A 14,285-nucleotide genomic window follows, 5' to 3' on the forward strand; every position below is an offset into this window, starting at 1 on the left:
AACATGTAGAGTAAAATTCCAAGGGTGCATTAATTATTAATTCTTATTGATTATTAATTATTACACAGATATAAAAGTAAGGCCATTTGAGGCAAACATTAACCTGTGCTCCATTTTATTTTCTCCAGTCTCCTTTATCTCTTTTGCCTCCCTTCTTAATTCTGTATCTTATCAAGATGAACCTGTCATAACTGCTCTTGACCAGTTTGGTTCATGTGTCACAGTAAACCACCATGGGTTATTCACGTGTGGAGCTCCCAAGGTTGTCCTGGGATTATTTGAGGTTCACTGAACTCTTGGATGACCCAGAATGCTTAGCTCTGAACAACATGAAAAGCCACTGAAGCAAGCCCACCCCATGCCTTGCATATTCACAACGAAAGATTGACTAATTGACTAATCCATACTGACTGATCTTTGTTGAACCATTGAGTCTGGATGCTATAACTAAGTTAGCACAACCAATTGCTTTAAAATTTAATTTGAGATTTTAAAGAAAGGGATGTAAAATGGGTCAAGTGAGCAATTTTATCTAATGGCATAAATTTGTGTCAGGCAACTATTTTGAAAAATGTAAGGTTCAATCTACCTGTTAATGGGGGCAAACATGGTTCCCATAGCATTAGGGCATAGGTTAGGCGATATTTCCAGAAAAATAGATCTAGGTGGAATTTGGGGTGTTCATTCCCTCTCATCTCCAAAACCCATCTTCCCACTGCCCAGTAATTTTCCTCCCCAGCTGGGCTTGGAGAATGGAAAGAAGTCTTGGTCTTAGTCAGAGGGCAAAGCAGAAGAGGAGCTGTAGGAGGGAAGAAGCATGTCCCCAGCCTCTCCCACAATCAGTGCTCCCCACCCTGTTATTTGACAAATGCAGAACTGGGGGGCCTTGTTTTCCAGCTGCATTTGTAGCTGCAGCATGTATCTCTAGCTAGCAAGAAATGAACTGAAAAGAACTAAAGCAAGCATTTTTAATGACTCTGGAGAAACAGAACAATGGCTCTGACAAATATGTACATCAGTGAGTTGTTAATTTAAATGTCATATAGTAATAATTATAAATGAGAACTATTAACTATTCCTTCTTCAAATACAAAATGCAAGCCTGCAAGGGCTGCTTAGTTTCTTCGAAGGAGCATCTACTGTCCTGTGTAACAAATGAATTTTGTGCAAGAATAGCTATCATTATCTATACAAAACAACATCAGAAAAATATAGTATCCTGGCTGTGGTTCACAATGTGCTAAGAATCTTTGGTCACATTTAGGTACAATGTACAGTTAATGACAGATGATAAAGGAGACATTTGGATGTCACACTAAGCCACCCAAAGAATTCATGGATTGGTTGTCTGCTGAATAACCCACAATGTGCTCTCGGCACATATCTCAGGGGCCCTTGAAGGAAAGCTCCCCTCCTACTATTTTCATTGCCTCGCTAAAGTAGCAGTCAGTTTGCTATCGGTCCACTAAGTGCTGGGGAATGGAGGCATCCTTGCCTTTGGTGGCTCCTGGAAGAAAGAGTGCTGATATCTCCCATACCTTTTCCCAGATTGACGCTTGCCTAGACTTGTTTTTCTAATCAAAGTGCTAGACCCTAACATTCCTTTTGATGGCCTTTATTTTTTGTCTTGCACCTTGTTTAAGGATAGTGCGATGTTCTCTTCACTTCTCCTGAGAAGCAGGTTCTACTCAGTGGTCCTTTCCCTCTCCACTCCCCCTCTGAGTTCTGACTATAGATGACATGATATGAGTTCCAGCTCCCTCTTCACCCTCTTCACTCTTCACTGGCTGACAGAGAAGCTGCTTCTGCCCACCCTCTCAATTTTGGCTCTTTCCTCTGCCTTCACCTTTCTTGGCCTTCAACAGCCTGACAGGTGTCTGAGTTCTGGATCTCTTTGCCTCCTCTTTCCTTTTAGTTTATCTTTCCTTTAGCCAGAGAACCTTATCTCACTCATACTGCTGTGAGTGAAATATGTCCCGACTGCTCTGCTTCTACCTAAGCCTCTCTGTTCACCAACATCATGGACTGCACCATGCTACCAGTCTTGTTTCCACACACCCCCTCTTGCAACTCTGCTGTGGAGCAGTTTCCTAGTTTTTTCCGTCTGTTATTTCCTGAAAGCACATTTGGCTCTGCACCTCTTAGAAAAAGTGCTTGTGAAACCCTGATTAGTGGAATGTTATGCAGAAAGTTCTTGACACCAAGAGAACAGCTCCGATTTAGATCAGCTCAGCAAGGCACTAGGCATCTGAACATTACTAGTATAGGCTTTGCTGCTATGTTATGTGCTACCTAAATATATACCAATGGGGTAGGTGATGTATATATGGCATAGAGTACTAACTACAAGAATGGGGTCCAATTACAGGTGAAAAGTGAGGTGTTTTTTAGATGAATGAGGGGAAAGAGAGAATGCTATCAGCTAGATTTTCCATATGGTAGATTTCACAACAGTGAAGGTAATACTGAGGGAAAGGTAACTAATGTTGAAAGCAACATTTGTAGAGATCAGTTCCACTTTTTTTAGCTGATATGGTTTACTTCATTACCAAGTCTGAATAGCAAATTATGGGACGTTTTTCTGCTGCTGTTAAAAAAGTGGTCCAGGACATGCAGAAATCTAGACATGCTATGAAATCTGGCATCATCCCATCTGCATCAAGAATCAAAGTCCAAATGGCTTCAGTATGAGGCAGTGCCCACTAGCCAACATCACATCCATCTGCTATAAGCTGTTCCAGTACACCTGCTAAGATCACACCAGCATAGTCTTTGCCACTGCAAACTGCTGAATCACTCATGACCATCCAGGCAGTGTGTTCTTTCATAGTCCTTCAAGTTCTCTCCACCTGCAGCACAGAGGTATGGCAGAGGCACTATAGATACTGTGGTGATTACTAAGAGCTTCTGGAGCCATTTTCATTGTGTCAGCAATAGAGTTTCTTCCACCATAAATCAAAGCCCAGACTTTTCCAAAATACTCACAGGAGTGCTGGCAGTCACGTAACACAATGCTTTAGTAGCAGAGACAGGAAGAGCTGAAGGAGAAGGCTGGGGAGAGGCAGAAGCGAGGGCAGGATGCAGTTTGGAGAGTGGGAGGCAGAAGCAGTTGTTTCTGATGGACAGATTGCTTAATGCATTCTAGGAACACTTTAACAAAGCCAAAGGAATGACCACACAGCCAGGCTTTATCATGGAAATTAAGTGGAAAGAAAGGTGGTTGGAAACACTGGTCACCCAGAGAGTATCTATCACTGATGTGACCAGAAAAACACAATCTCCAACCTGAATAGCCTCAGTTCATACCAATGACGTTCTTTCTTCATTTTGTTGTGAAGGCCTGCAGTCTCTCAAATAGGCAAACTAGGAGTGTGTTAAGAAACTGGATTAAGGAGTGAGGGACAGTGAAAAAGGAAGGAATAAAGACAGAAGAGACAGAAAGAAATTTGTTTTGAGTGTGCAGGAATTGATATTCAAATCACCAAAACATTAAACATCGCACTGCTAACACCCTTTGTGGCTAAAGCAACAGATTATGTGTTGCAGAAAAGTAATCTTTAAACAATCAGCTCCATATCCCCCAGCATTACAGGTATTCATGGTTCCAGAAATGAAATCAAAGCATCCCCAGAACCCCTTTTTCTCTAGTGAAACATCTGACATAACTATATAACATAGCTGCAAATTGCAAGCTAAAGGTGTCCTTGAAAGTACAGCAGGACAATCTTCTAATTATGAATGTTTATTTCACTACAAGAAAGCTAGGCTAGAAACAGAACAGCAGTGCATATAGCAAGGAGAAGTAGATATGAACTGGTTCAGCATGGAAGAACAAAATAAACTACTGAGGACCTGCACCTTGTCTATGGTGCCTGTCTGCATGGAAGAACATGGTTGGTGTTGACTATTCAGACATCTTTGAAAGAGTTGCTCTTCTTCCTCCTACTCCACCAGTGATGCAAGCAGTTGTTCAGTCATCTCCAGACCATGCTGTAATACAAATGCAGGATGGGCTATGGGCTATGCAGAGAAGACTAGCTGACAAGCTGTATATTGAGGAAAAGGTGAGCCAGGCAACGGAGGCAATCAAGGTATCACTGAATGGAGCTGTTGCAAAAAGGAAAAGGGTGGCGGGGGTGGGGGAGACTGCTACAGAGCACCACAGAGTTACAGCTGAGGTAGAGCTTGCACTTGATGGCTTTGTCCAGATGTCTGTAAGGCTACCACCAACATTGCAATGTCATCTGTCCACCTTTCAATGGTGACAATTTGCTCCCTCAAAGACAAGGGAACAGCTGCCATGCCCTCATGCATCAGGTCACCTGATGACTGGCTACTGTTAACTATGGTCAGAGTTGACCAGACCGAGAACAGATACTCACTGGCCTTTCCTCTATTGCCTTGGCATTCATTTCCTTAAATAACACCTACTGTATGTGCAGTCCCCGGATGGACAGAACAGACGGGAGAAACCTGATCTTGGGCGGGGGTAGGGGTGCAATGGCCATACCTTCTATAGGGAACTCCAGCTCCAAGTGCATTTCCCTTGTAAGAGTACTTCAGACTAATTTCCAAATGGTGCTGCCCATGTCCTTTGTTCAATGCAACTTTTCTGTGTTCGGATTGCAAGTTAGAGGGCCAGGTTTTTGGCTCACAGCAGGAAGACAATCCATTGGGCTGCTTGTACTCAAAAAGTACACAGCTGAACTTGTGGAGCAGAAAGCTTGCAAGGGCACCAAGCTCTTACATGGGGCATTTTTGGGGCATGCTCCAACTGGGGATCTTGAGAGATTTGCAGATGGGATCATGTGCAGCTTGGTTGTGCTGGATACAGATGGTCATGGGACTCAACACATTTTGATGCACCTGGAAGTAGTAAGGAAGAATCATGGGTTGGAGAGCAACAGGCCTTCATGGGACAATACCATGAAGGGTGTTTCCATGAGGGTGGAGCAAGGTAATCTTGCTGACAGCAGTAGAACCAGACGTCTCATCCCTCAAATCAAACAGGGCAGCCACCAAGTTGTCATAGAATGACACAGTATGCAGTGTTACCCGGAGCAGTTGTTAAAAGTTGTAACATCTTTAACTTTTTCTTCAGGCTGTGAAGTTTTACCATGTATTATGTGAGCAGGTGGGGCAGGAAGGCAGGTTAGGGGAAGCATACAAAGTCTCCAATTATGATCTGCTCTGCAAACCTGGAGGAAAGATTGCCATGCCTGGCACTCTGCAAATATTCCTGTGACTCAGCATTTAACCATAGCTCTATGAATGTGCCACGTCTGGCTTCATATCACAAATTGACTCACATTCTCTAAAGGTGTTGGGCTTCCTCCACTTCAAGTCAGTGCCCTAGATGCTAGATGCATTGAGAGCTCATAAACTTCTTAAAATATCTTCTCCAAACACATACAATAGCATGACTGCAGGTTGATACTATATTAGTGCTATGACAGTGTGAAATCAATCCACAAAAGGTTCAGCCTTGGGCCCCCTGATGTTAGCAGAGTGCAACTTCCATTATTTGCAGTAAGCCTGTCTTATGATCAGGAATTATGAGATTTGCAGTCCAACATTTGGGAACTCAGAACTGGCAACTACTTACTTAAATCACAGCACCAAGTGGGGTCAGAAACAATGTCAGGGTACAGATATCCTACTCAACATGTTCCTGTTGTTTTGGGCAGGATACCTAGGGTAGGGTAGTGTAGGGTAGGGTTATGATACCCCATATGTTTCTGATGTCAACATTTCTTGTATCCCTTCACTTTGTTTCCTGCCACAAAACAGCAGAGAGAACAAAGGAGCAGAAAAAGCCTAGCAGGTTGATTTACAAAACACAGGCACAGAAGCTGAGCTTTCCTCTCCCTGACACATCCCTCTCATCCAGCAGCTCCCCACAACATTGCCTTCAAAAGTAATCAGCTCCTAACTGGACATCCCTGAAATTCTAGGCTGTAAGTTTTCAAAGTACAGGCGAGGGTCAAGTGCTAACTCCAAAATGCCAGCAAAACTCAAGAACAAACCACATCCTCAACAAAGGATAGGCAAAAGTTGTCATCCAACAAATCTGACACACCATTCCATAGTGCTATATCCCACCATGAAACAAATCATGAGACCAAATCCCGAAGTACAAGTTTTCTTGTATCTTTCCTAATTGAGAACAGGCTTGGCTAGCAATTTATAACAAATGAAGGATAATGGATGTTTGCTGTAGAAATATCAGCTTCTATATAGTTACAGAGTTGTAAAACATGATGTAATGCTCATATTCTAAAAATGCACCATTGATGATTGTACAATAATAGCATCAATAAAAATGAAAATGAAATGTTTTCTCCACCAGGATTTATATATATGCCCCAAATCCCATAGGATTGTTTAGCAAGGTTATTTCCCTGACCCACCTTATACATGGGCTCACCATAAAAGCATCATCTTAAGCCTGTCCTTTATTTTTCAGCATTTGCTAACATGTGATGAAGCATTCCTGCCAGTTGTTTGGATCAGATGTACCCTCTTGTTGTAAAAGTTATAACTGTCTAAATTTCTCTAAATTTTGAACATTGGGCATTTTATATGATTTTTTAATTGTATTGTAGTGCTTATTTTTGTAAACTGTCCAGAGTTTCAGCAATTTCCTGATAGAGAAATGAAATAAAATAAAGCAAGCAAGCAAGCAAGCAAGCAAGCAAGCAAGCAAGCAGAGAAAGACCGGCACAAATGCACTGCTATGGGAGAAAAGAACTCTCTTTCATCCTTTGAAAGGACCCTCCAGACTGGCACATACATTTGCTAATACAGCAAGTTTTCTGCAAATGTATGTTTGGCATTTTAATTGGGTACCTCATTCACTGAACTCAAGTTAGGAACCTAAAAATATCATCCCCATTATGATTTCTGCTATTATGAGAGATTAAGTATTTCTAATTATCCTGTGTATTCCCCATTATCAAACAATGAAGTATCAAAAGTTTCATATTAAGAACCATTGGCTGTCAGAATATAGTCAAAACTTATATCACTGAACTAGTCAAAACCTATATGAAATATTGCATGTTTAGCAGTTTTTCAACATTAAATCAGGAGAGGAGAGTTCTGAAGAGAATTAAAGGGGGACATTTATGTGGATGCTTATTTTAGAAAGGACTGTAGTAGGATTAGGCTAGTACAAAGAGTACTTAGAACCTCTACTACTCCTAGAGAATCACAGATGACTTAGTCATTAAAATTATGCACAACAGTGCAAGTCAATGGAACTAGTACAGTTTGTGTCCAGCGAAGAGCCAGTGCAGCATGGTCGTTAGTGTGTTGGGCTGGGAATGAATGCAATCCAGGTTCCACTCCCCACTTAGCCATGGAGGTCACTCTTTGGCTTTAGGCCAGCCATTTACTCTCAGCCGAACCTACCACACAGAGTTCTTGTTAAAAGAATACAATGGAGTATGTAAGCTGCCTTGGGTTCTTCACAAGAGGAAAGCAGGCAGAATATAAATGTAAATAATAATAATAATGAGGACCACCTACAGAATTATTCAAGTTGGCAAAAGAATATTTCCAAAACAGCATTTCAATACTGAAAATGTCAAAGTACAGCTGTAATTCTCTGTTGCATTGCTAAAAGAGATTATTAGGTAAATACACTGCAGATTATCTATAACTGGCAAGCAACATAAATAATCCATAGGTCCAAGGCAAACCTCCAACTTTCCATATTCATCAAGGACAGTCCCTAGTGCAGCCTTCCTCAACTCCAGATTCATTCAACTACAACTCCCATAATTCTAGCTGGGGCACTGGAATTCTTTAATTCCAGAGAACACCAAGCTAGGGAAGCATATTTCTGAAGAATACCAGGCTGGAACCTGCATCAAAGGACTTCAGTGTGATGTGCTCAGTGTTCCAGCCAACCATGCCTTATTTCAGAATATTGCCACTCCCAGCACTGACTGCGACCACTGAGCCCAAACTGTACTGGTTGGAGCGGGTGTCTTACAGTTTTTTTCTGCTCCTGAAACCCTTTAAATTGCCCCACACATGCTGATATGGTCCTCTTGTTTTGTCATATTCCTGACTCTCTCTCTCTCTCTCTCTTACACGCGCGCGCGCGCGCGCGCGCACACACACACAGAGAGAGAGAGAGAGAGAAAGAGAGAGAGAGAGAGAACATGTTCTTTTCTTCAGTAAAATGGTGGAGAGTGTTCTGTTTCTGTCATCATTACTGTGAGATAGGAATTCAAGGGTTAGCAACAGCCCGTTTTTGTTGTTTTTCCTCTGTTGCAGAGAGAGAGAGAGAATACAGCTCATGTATTCCCTGAGTTTGTCAGAGGGAAGGGGTCAGTTCCATACCGAGGACAACTGGCTATGCACTACTCCTATGTTCCTAGGCTTGGACTGCAGCCTAGGTGGAAAATGCCCCAGAAGGCAGATGAGAGCAGGATTAGCTGCTGACTATCAATCCCATTAACCAAGGCAGGGGTTAAAAGGGCAGCACCAGAGATGGGTGTTTGTCTCCCTGTAAACTGAGACTGACCAGAGGTGTTTTGCTCACCAGTTTGGCTGGATCTCTGCTCTTGGGAGACCACTGCCTAGGTGGTGTACATTATGGCTAGAGATTGTTATATTCTGTGCGGGTGACATACTGAAGTGTCTGTGTTCTCCTGGGAATTGGGGTTGTACTTTGCCCTTGTCTTTCCATCACTCCCAACTTTGTTCTTCCACCTCTCCTTAGTCCTCTGTTCCTTTCCCTTTCCAATAAACTCTTCTGGCTTCTTCAGAAGGATTCGGCGTTAAGTCCCAGACTGAGGGGCAGTCTAGTGTATGTGCAGTAGGGTGGCTGAGAGGAGTGGCCCAGCCATCCTTCACAGTTACATGATTCACCCTAACCTCAATAATTCACAGCTCTGAAAACCAACCAGACGTTGGCTCCATTAAGAGCAGAGATGAAACTAGAAATTGAAGATTGCCATTTTAAAAATACATATGACCAAGCAGAATTCAACAGGAAGGTGAACTTAGGATTGCACCAAACCCTGAATCTTTTCCACTGAAGGTATGCAGCTCTGTTGCAGAGGCAATGTGTGGATCTATAGCCCTCATAATACACACATTCATTTCTCCATCTATTCAGAACTGAATATTTTCTATCTCCAGGAAGCATCCTAGCTGTATCACTTCCACTGTAGAACTAGGCAGGAGAATGAGTTCATCTTCATACTTATTATGCCTTTTTTTAAAGGTGCCATTTCCTTAGAAGCAAATTCAAACTCTCCTTTTATACAATTCCAATTTGGTAAAACATACTAGTTTTATTGCTTTATATCCTCTTTCTGCTTCTCTTCCCCACCCCAGTAACTGAAATGAAGCCTGTCTTGAAAATTACTATGCTTCTGATTGCCAACCAGTGAGGCTGAAAATCAACTTTCAAAATTCAGCGAAAACTTCAGAACTTCTTTACTGCAGATTAGATTTTTTTTTGCCCCTTAGGCAATAAGAGCACAAACAAATTTATTATAAAAATTCTCCTGCTAGGATATTTTTTCAATTAAATGTTTGCCACTTATGCTATAGCCAGGTATAGTAGATAAATAATGTGTGCTGTATTCTCATTATCATTGTGCTGCAGAATGCAATTGAAGACGATCGGCTTCATCATTCCACATTGATTTACGGTAGAAACAAAACATTTTAATATTTTCCTTTTGTTAGGATGGTTTTCTTCCAGTTTCGATTAGGCGTAACTCCTCATGCATGTAGAGATACTAATCAATTTCCAGATATAAGGACATACATTCATCATACTCTATTTCCAATAAAAATTGATCTGATTTATCTTTAATCACCTAAGCATGATGCACAATGGAAACAGTTCTGTTAATTTTGGCAAAAAATTAGTCTTGAATTATTGTCTTAATTATTCTTCTACCCGCCCCCCCATGCAATTGATTTTTTAAACATATATTTCATTTTGTATGTCTGTGAAATGAAGAATGAATTTTTTGGAGCAGAACAGATGTGGGTGATATGTAATTCTGTAAACTTTGAAAGATTCTATGTATTCTATTTTAATTGGCTCCCCCCCTCTCTCTGCCCCCCCCACACCTCATTCAGTAAATTGAGATCAAAGATGGGTTACCACCAAGTAGTATTTTATAATGCAATCCTATACTCAGTTAAACATATTTACTCAGAAGTAGGTCCATTATTTTCAGTGGAATGTACTTACTCCCAGGTAAATATGATTAGAATTACAGTCTTAAACATGTGCAAGGTATCTATTTATAAGAAGATAACTTGTTTTTTCAACAAAATAGCATTTTTGCCTTAAAATCACAGGCAAACATGTTAAAGGACCATATTAAAAAGTGGTTTTAAAACCCCCTAAAGAAGAGTGCACTGACTAAAACTGCATCAAGATTTGGTTCCTTATTCTTGGTACCTTTTTGGATATTCTACCACCAAATTTCAAGCGAACATGTTCTCCACCTAGTGTGGTTTCCACGATATGTGCTAGAAGAAATTTTGGAATCGGGCTATGTAGGAGAGCACCTCCTTTAGTCCATTCACTGATGCTGTTCATCATGGCCATGCCATAATGAACATGCACCATATGACAATTTCTGGAATGGCCATTTTTCAACAGGCATCTACAGTGTAAATGTCCCATTAGCTGATAAAAGCATACATATTTGTGCAAGCATCCTGAGATACCGATCTCTATCTCTAACCTACTGAATGATGAAATGTGATTATCTGCTGTATGTTTGATTATAGTTCAATTTTATCAGTCTTGTGTTGTAAAATACCTTATATTTTGTAATAAGACACCCTACATGCATGAAAAAGCTGAGTACAATCAAGTAAACAGCAAATATATGTACCTTTAATAAATAATAGGTGAAGAATATATGACAACTCTCCTTCAGTGTTCTCTAACTCACATGTTCTATTGATTTTATTGTTTATTGGCTAAGAACCTAAGCTAATATAAAAAAGAACTAAAACAATATCGTGTCTGTGATTAACTTTCAACAACAAAGTCCAACCATCTGAGGAAAGAGAAGAGGAGGAAAGTGAAAAGGTACAACTGTTTATTATTTCTTTTATGCTAGAAGATAGTAGCAAATCACACTTTGGTCTAAAAGGAGAAAGAAAAGTCTTTAAGGACTTTTGGAGTGGGTCAGAAGCAAGGCAAACATGAACAGGTAGACACAGCATTCCAAGCAAAGGGTGAGGCAAGTCAAAACTGAGAGTTGTTACGAACGAATAGGAAAGCTAAAGTTTCACAAGGAGCAGAGAATGAAAAGAACAAATAGAATGAGAAAGACAATAACAAAAGAAGGGAAAGAGCAGCAGCATAAAGACGTATAAGCTAAGAAGAAGTCTGTTCTAAAAAAAGGGATTAATTAAGAGAGAAATTAATAGGAAAACATAATCATGGTTTAAGTGCATTGGAAGAACAGACAATAAGCAAGACAAATAGCTGAGATTAAGAATGCAAATGAGAAAGAGTGAGACTACTCAACAGTATGCCTGCCCCCTTGGTTCAGTTGGGGTGTTCCTTATCAACATTCTGTCTCTCCAAGTGGGGAGATGGGTGTGATCATGCTGGGGGTGGTGGGGGGGAGATGACCGAGATCATGCCCATCTTTCCTACATGAGTGCCCCAGTGATTGCGCCTGTATTTCCTGCAGAAGCGCAACCGCGATCTCAGCCATCTCTCCCCCAGCACAATCATGCCCATCTCCTCCCCTGAGCACACCCACATTCACACTTGTCTCTCCCCCACAGTGCACCTGCGTTCACACCCATCTCTCTCCCCCCCACCCAGCATGCCGGGATGACGGGTGTGTGCAGAGATAACACGCGCAATCGCAGTCATGCTGGGTGTGGGGGGAAATGGCCGTGATCCTTGTTGTTGTCACTTTGCTTCACATTTTTCTGATTAAAAATCAGTTACAGAATGGATTAACCTTATTTACATTGAACCTTATGGGGAAATTAAACTTGACTCACGACCAATTTGGGTCATGACCAGAGTCCTGCAACAGATTAAGTTTGTGAGCCAAGGTACCACTGTATATCCCTGTTGGTTTTTCTGGACATCACGCCAGCCTCTAAGCTGGCTTGCTACTAAAGGTCTTGGAGGTACTGTTTTGAGGTGGTTCCAACCCTGTTTCCTATGCTATTCAATATCTATATGAAATCAACCCTCTCTCTCTCCTTCTCTCTTTTCCATCTAAGTCCACAAATACTGTGGAGATCCTGGTGGCCTGAGCAAAGTGATGGATAGGATGCAGCCAAATGCAAGAATATTAAATCCATACAAAACTGTTGTGAGCCAATAGGAAAATTAATCTGAGATTAGGTTTGCAAATGGACAGGATTGCAGTCCCCTGGAAGTATCAGATTCGTAGTTTGATGGTGCTGTTGGACCTGCCTTGACTCCTAGATTGTCTGATTGCCACGTCTGCAAGTGTCTTTGCACAGCCTTGGTTGGCAATCCAGCAGTGCGTTTTGCTGAATAAAGCAGATCTGGCCACTGTCATACATGTCACAATATTATCTAGATTAAATTTCTGCAATGCAATTCATGTAAAGCTGTACCTGAAACGCTTTCAGAAACTTCAGGGGTTGCAAATATCAAAAGTTTCTTGAACATCTTCCTACATAAGCCTCCCAGACCACTGCATTCTTCAGGTCATTTTGTTCTCTGAGAAACAAGGCAGGAGCTTTTTAGCTGTAGCACTCAGGCTATGAAACTCTTTCGAAATTGGCCTCTTCAATTATGACTTTTAAAGAAATGTAAAGATGTTTTTGTTTCACTAAACCTTGGCTTTTGAGTGTTTGAATCCCTGCTCTTGTGTATCTATTTTCATTGATTCTAGTTTATAACACACTATTTTTGTTATTGCTTATTATCATTATACTATGTTTCATTTTAATATGATTGTATAAACACCATACAATCTGTTGAGGCTGTACATCACTGGCAATAATAATGTAAGAAGTTTAATTAATAATCCCAATGTGCAAATGCTACTATTTTTATTGAACTATAAACGTTGCCATGCAATGGAATTTTAAAGATGTGGGTTGCGTTGTGTCGTGCCATATGCTTCTGTACAGAACAGCCGAACGAGCCCAAAGGCTCAAATGCCACTAAGATATATGAGCTTAAAATCAAGGGAGCTATTTCATGGTTCCTATTCAAAGCCCAGTGTAAACAATGGCAGCTTTTGCATGGGCTTGCCTGACAGTGTGCAAGATTCTGAAAGATCACAGCCACAATGAATCATTTGATAAAGTGAGTCACTTTAAACATATATTACTCAGTGTTAAATATATTTACCTAAAATGCACACAGAAATGAAAAGGCAAAATGGGTTTTCATTTATTAACTAAAGCATAAATGACTTTTGAAATATTTTAAACACAGCACAATAAGTTCAATGAATAGACAGGCAGACAGGCAGATTAAAAATAACCTTTGAACAATGCAATCCTATAGCTTTTTGGACTAAAAGAAGGTATAGAATTCCCAGTATGGCAGTGGAGAGCTGTAGGACCTTTTTCTATCTAAACATGCCTGCTAATGCCCCTTAAAATGTCTGAAAAATTGGAGTCTTCTATCTTGGCTGGAATATTAATGCCTGCCCAGGGTTTTTTCTTGTAGTACAACACAGACTGTATGTATGATTTGCAGGGTTAATACCAGAACAAACACCTCAGAACACTGTCATGCCTACTTTGTCAGCACTCATTTTTGTCAAATCCCAGAGATGTTAAAATGTTTGCTTCTGGCCTGCTGCCAACAAAACCTCCTACCCACAGGACCACAGTGTGTTTTCCTAAAAGAATTATTAAGCATCAGCCCCCTTCTGGGAATATATACCACTAAGGTTAGCCTAATCTCCTTTAACTGCAGTTTTCCCATTAAGGCCTTCACACAAACTCTGGCCCAAAGTGAACCACTTAGCATTATTCATTTGCCCGGCTGAAATGCATGGAATTCCCCTGAGTGGGTAATGTCAAAGAGGGTCAATAGTTCAACAACAGATTTATTTAAACCTCAAGAAAACTACAGTGAACTAAATAACAACATTTCTATTTCTCGCTATTGTACCATGAAACAGGACTGACCACAGGCACTGGGTTCATTATTATTTCTCTTGTTATTGCAGAAGCAAAACCCACTGCAAAAGCAATTTGGCATTTAGTAAGGGATAATTTTAAGCTCCTGTTAAAATGCTGTTGTAAATTTCATGTCACTTGGTGCAGAT

At 40.8% G+C, this 14,285-nt stretch overlaps 1 protein-coding gene across 3 annotated transcripts in view; it reads right to left on the bottom strand.

Annotated features, from left to right (window-relative positions):
- Positions 1–14,285, bottom strand: part of TOX2 (TOX high mobility group box family member 2) — a 250,921-nt gene that overhangs the window by 175,752 nt on the left and 60,884 nt on the right. The gene's annotated exons all lie outside the window — the stretch shown is intronic.

This window comes from Varanus komodoensis, unplaced genomic scaffold, assembly GCF_004798865.1.
Source record: "Varanus komodoensis strain SLA01 unplaced genomic scaffold, ASM479886v1 scaffold52, whole genome shotgun sequence".
Classification (NCBI taxonomy): domain Eukaryota; kingdom Metazoa; phylum Chordata; class Lepidosauria; order Squamata; family Varanidae; genus Varanus; species Varanus komodoensis.